Below are 6,073 nucleotides of genomic sequence, written 5' to 3' on the forward strand. Positions count from 1 at the left end.
CAAATCACAGAAAGATGTGTCGCAAGATCAGGTGACAACAATCTTCACATTTATTTTTTAGGAGGTTTCTAGAGCTTGTGTCACAGGAAAACAGATCTGTTGAACATCAGTCTGTTTTTCCATTGTCTTAATTTCAATACCATTTGGCAAAAATTAGTTTATAAGGAGATGAATTACTGAAAGCCTGCCTTTAAATCAGTAATTTTAGTTGTCTTCTGAATGGTTTACTTTTTTGAATTTTCCTTAACAACTATGATGTTTATGAAGAGCTGGACATTAAAGTCTGTTCCTTAATAGAACCTTCATCCCAAATTTGGTACTTTTTTGCTAACTAGAAAGAGTGTATTTAGACACGTTCATATAAGAAATTATGTAACTAAACCTAGTTCAGAATCTTAATATTTACAGTTTTAACCACGTTTTCTAAGGAAATGAAGTCTAAATGGTCAGACTTCCTATGTATATCCATCTTCCTCTCTGGGACACTCACTAATAACTTTTAACCCTCTAATTTCAACCAAAACTGACAGAGATTCAAGCACATTACTGTCCTGCAGATTTCACCACACCCATATGAGATAAAGGTCCTATCATTGCCCTCATTAAATGAAAGGTGGCAGCAAGAATTCAAACCTTTATAAAGACACTGGAAGTCTGCATAGGATAAAAATACCACAAGTGCTCTGAGCACAGAGAAATGGTTCATTTACATTCATATCTTTTCAAAACCCACAGGATCTAATCAATTCTGCTGCCCATGGAACAACTTGTTATTGCATTAGAAAATAATTTGCTTCACATTAATATGGACTATTCGTCTTTTTTTGTTGGTGATACATGCTAACTTGAAAAAGACAAAATTAAAATTGAATTCTAAATGCATAAAAGCAGTATTTTCCATCTTGCTGTTTAAACTAGCCTTGTGCCCCATTATATTTGAGCACAGATCTGGGATTCTCCAGGAAAAAGAGCATCTGCTGTCACAGAGGTATAATATATGCAGTATTGTACCTCTGTGTGTAACATAAACACTGTGCCTCACTATGTGGAATTCACGTTCCATGAACAAAATAATTTACTTTATTAAAGACAAATTAAAGAGTGGGAAAGATGCCAACTGATAATATATGATTTTGCATAAGCACAAAAATGATCCCAAATCTATTTACTTTTTCTATCCCTTCTAAAATTGCCTAAAATATAGTATTGGTTAATTAACAGAATTTCTGAAGTTGCACAGGTTCAGCATTTCAGTCAGAGGTTGGAATGGTAAAATAATGTCGGTTGGAAGGGACCTGCAGAGATCTACTCTGTCCCCCCACCCTCAAAGCAAGTTCAGCATCAAAGTGGGGTCATGTTGCTCCAGTCAAGTTTTGAAAATGTCTAAGAACATTCCCACAAGCTTGCTGGGGCCCTGTTGCAAAGCTTCACCACCCTTATGGTAAACATTATTTTTTTCTTGTGTCCAGGTGGAATTTCCCCTGCTCTGATGTCTCCCTGTTGCTTGCTGTCCTTGCGCTGTGCACTGCTGCGTCCAGCTATGTCTTCTCTATCACCTCCCCCTAGGCAGCTGTAGACAGTAGTAAGACCCCTGTCCCCTTCTCTTCTCCAGGATGAACAAGTCCCAGTCCCGAAGCCTCTCCTCAGATGGCAAGTATGCCAGCCCTGATCGTCTTGGGGGCCCACTGCTTATCTTGCTCCAGTTTATTGATGCCTTTCTTATACTGGGGCCCAAAAGTGGACACAGTCCTCCAGATGTATCTCACAAGTGCTGGGTAGAGAGGAAGACCGATTCCCTGGACCTTCTGGCTCCATTCTTGCTGCTGCAGTCCCCGTGCATGGTTAGCCTTCATTGCTGCTACCTCTGCTTCCAGAAAACTGGTCCAGTGAAGAATGATTAATGCTTATCCATCCAGACTATCACACCCTAAGGCATTATAATACAATAGCATTAAGATCCAAAGGTGCAATATTAGAACCTTTTTTTTTTAGTCCACTATAGTCATATGAGCATTTGCTTTTTAAAGAAAAGAAATAAATATGACAAACCATTGTTTGATTTATGCGCTCATCCAAGCTAGCCATAATCACCTAGGAGACAAATAAATAAATAAACAGAGCTTTCACACTTGGATGGTCCAGATTAGCAACCACAGACCTCACACCAAAGTCTGAGACGAGTCTCATAAATAACAGTAAAATATGACTCTTTCTTTTTAAATTGTATTTTAATCAGCTTTCAACCAACAGCAAAACTTTCCAACATAAAATGCAGAGTGCGTGGAATAAAACTTCCAGTCAACAAAAATTGGTGAATTCAATTTGATACAGAAGTAGAATTCTGTAAGAATACTGTAAGAACTAGAATATGGAATTTGAGATTAAAATTGATGAAATGCTTCCATTTCACCCTATTTTGTTATTCTTGGCTCCAGTATGGTTTGTGGGCATTGTAGTCAGAGCCTGTCTTGAGAGGGTGGTTACCTGTAGCTGCAGAGCTGTGTTAAAGCATCTGGGTGTCCACACTACATCTTTTCCTCTGTTAGCTTCTCCCCTCCACCTGACCATCTCTACCCAGGTCCCATCCATCTCCTCAGGAGATGTTCCAGTGGCCACAGTCCTACAGACCCTCCTTCACACAAGCAATTCAGGTGCAGCAGCTGAGCCAACACACGATCAAAAGCAGGGAGTTGCCAAGTCCTCTAAATTTCCAGGTATGAAACGCCATGAGGCAGAAGGAGCTCCTGGACCTGACACTACACAGGGCAAGCCAGCACAGCCCCAAAAACCATGGGCTCCTCTGGGAAGCTACCTCATCTCCCATCTGTAACCTTCTTTGGGACCTGCCTCTCTCCTTTCTGCCCAGCCCTGGGAGGTACCCACTGCGTGTTTTATGGTCTTGAACATATGAAGGTTTTTGTTCTGTGGCTCACATTTCAGGTTAATCCATTTTTTCATATATTCTTGTAACCCCCCAGACTTGCCATGAAGTAAAAAGCAGCTGGCAGTTTCTCTCTCTGCTGCTAAGAGTGGATGACAAGTTCTATAATCACAGGCAACAAGGAAAGAATTATCACTTCGCAGAGGTAGTAACCCCAAGGAAGAACTCCTTAATACAAATGTAATTGATTTGAAGCCATTTGTATTCAATGCCACTAGATTAGAATGACTTTAACAAACAGATTAATAATATTAATACTCCATTAAATAATTACACCATTAAAAGTGCACTTTTAATTTCCAATTTAGTTTTGCCAGTCCCCAAGTCAGGACAGATGGCTCCCTGTAGCAAACAGGGCTTCAGAAAACACAAATTTGATTTAGAAACCTACAAGAATCCCCTCAAAATGAACATTTCTAGTTACAGAGTCTTTAATGTCAGGACATAAAAATTAACAATCTGGTAACATGGTTTCTAAGCATTTCACATGAATTTGCACTTACAACAGAGTTTCTATGAGAGGCGAGCAACACTGTACACAAACTCACCTGCCAACTCAGTTCAAAACTCATTGTGATAGAATGAGTTTTTTTCTTAGTAACGTGGTCTAATCTACTATAATCCCTTGTGCATAAATTGAGGGAGTAGAAAAGGGAAAAAGTGTGTTGTTAACCACTCTCCGACTTTGCAATGGCCAACTCTGGCACCAGTCAGACTGGACCTCTAAGTGAAGGCCATGGGTGAAAGATTTCAAATAAAGCTTATGTCCATGTTGCCAGATTTTATTTGCACAAGTTGTCAGAGACACACGATTGGCACAAGAGCTAATTCTGCTGGGAATACAAGTTTTTTCTCTCCCCTTCTCTCCACAAGGGGAATTCTCCATTGGTCTTCTGGAGCCAAATATGGCCTTGACTATCTGAACTGCACAGAGGGACCAGACCATAACACTGAAGCCAACACAGCAGGTCCTAATTGCATATTCTGTCCTGCACTTAACATGTTTAAATTTACAGCATGTCAATGAGGCAGAGATTGAGGTGGACAAACTGAAGTGCAGGATCAGCTGGAGGGAACCTGGTGATTATCAGGGAAGGAGACGAGGAAGCCAACAGCATGGAGCACTGTAAACAGGGATTACCAAACCAAGAGATCAAACTGCAGCTGCTTCGGAGTCATGCTTTGCTAGAAGAGGGCTGCATGAAGGAGGACATGGCTGAAGCAAGCGTCTTTTGCTTTGCAGTACTTGGACTGGAAATACTCAGGTGTGGTGGCTCAAACAAAGAGGTGGTAAGTAAGCACTGAGAAGCAAGAGTCTTTTTTTTCACCACGTGAGTATGGCAGGCACTTTCTGATTTCCCTTAAAATACCACAGCTAATGTTGAACATTACCAGCCCATCTAAGAAAAGACAAAAATATTTCATTTCACCCTGTTGTTCAGGTCTTGTTGCATGAAGTACCACCGCCACTTTATACTAGCCCTGTCGAAGGCAGGAGTCAACATTTCAGTCTGAATACCCAGGTAACCTTCCAAGTTACCCAAACAACTATTGCTTCTAAGGACATACCCACAATTCAAAACTAGATGTCTAAATAGACTTTGCACATAACATAGTATGTAATATTTTGCTAATATTACCTATTGCAGCAGGTAGATTGAATAAGGACAGCCAAGAGGGTGGGCTCACACATCAGACAAACCCTTTCAGTCAGCTCAATCTATTCAGAGAAACCTTTTTGGCCTACAGCAGTACACTGTGCTTCTGAGTAGGATCAGAGCTAACACTGAATGGGATAAGACAGCTTGCTCTAAGGTGAATCAGGGTCAAATTCTTTGGGCTGAGCTTGGACAGGGCTTCTGGGGTTTGGCTGGGCTGGAGGCTGTGGGCATGCTTGCAAATTTTGCCAGATCAAGTGAAAGTGCTCAAATCCTGGGAAGAGAAACACTTCCCACTCAAATTACACCTATTGTGATATATGCCTTAGTCACACTGCCCATTAACTGACTGTCAAACTTCTGATGTCTGTCAAAGTCAAATCCTCTGCGCACGTATTTTGGTACCACACCAAAAGTTATCTGAATTTCTTCAGATTTCAAGACAATTACTCTTTGTCTTTCACACCATTTGCCGCTGAAGCTTCAAAGTCATGTGTTTCAGAGATATCCCCAGAGATTTCATGAGTAACCTGAGACAGCCTTACACAGTGTTAGAGTAAAATTTATCCTCTTCAATATATCTGAGATTTTCTTTCAAATTTCATTACAGTGGAAATTATGCAGGAAAAGAGGGTGAAACTGAATTAAAGACTTTTTACAGAAGATGAGATGAACAGTGTTATATTTTGTTTCCTGTCATCAGCTGCCCTGCTTTTTATTAGTTAAGTCTAAAGTTTGGTGGCCTCTCAAATTCAAAAAGTGATTTATTTGGTTTAACCTGGGCATAGGAGATATAAGTCTGCATCTCAGGAGTAGGGACAGCTTTTGTTTTCCCTGTCTATTTGACAGCCACAGAAACCTCTGCAAACACTGCAGAGATGTTTCGGATCATTCTCCTCTAACTCCACCTCAGCAGTCTGAGGTGAGCGCCCGGCAGTGCTGGGGTGCTGGGCAGGAGGATGATGCCCCATCCCGAGCAGAGCTGCCCTGCACAGCCCTGCTCCAGGCCAGCCACGGGCTCGATTCCTGCTGCTGGCAGCACAGTGGGGTTTCAACAGCAGTATTATTTATCCAACTACATGTCAGCCTGGGATCATTTTGCTATTGAAACAACACTGCATGATCTTCATGAAAGGTCTGGTTATGTGTGAGTGTATGTGTTGCTATTCTGTCTATGAAGATTTCAAAGGACCAACCGAAATACAAACTCAGTAGCCCTGTGCTTTCACCTTCCCAAGCCAAAAAATGCCATTCTCTTACTCATAATACTGTTTGTGGCTCCTCTTCATCCTGTCATTTATCCCAGCAACAGATAACAAGGTGACTGTACTGTCGTGGTTTAACCCCAGCCAGCAACTAAACACCACAGCTGCTCGCTCACTCCCCTGCAGAGGGATAGGGGGAGAGAATCGAAAGGGTAGAAGTGAGAAAACTCATGGGTTGAGATAAAAACAGCTTAATAATTGAAATAAAA

This window comes from Aptenodytes forsteri, unplaced genomic scaffold (genome assembly GCF_000699145.1).
Source record: "Aptenodytes forsteri isolate BGI_AS27 unplaced genomic scaffold, ASM69914v1 Scaffold376, whole genome shotgun sequence".
NCBI lineage: Eukaryota > Metazoa > Chordata > Aves > Sphenisciformes > Spheniscidae > Aptenodytes > Aptenodytes forsteri.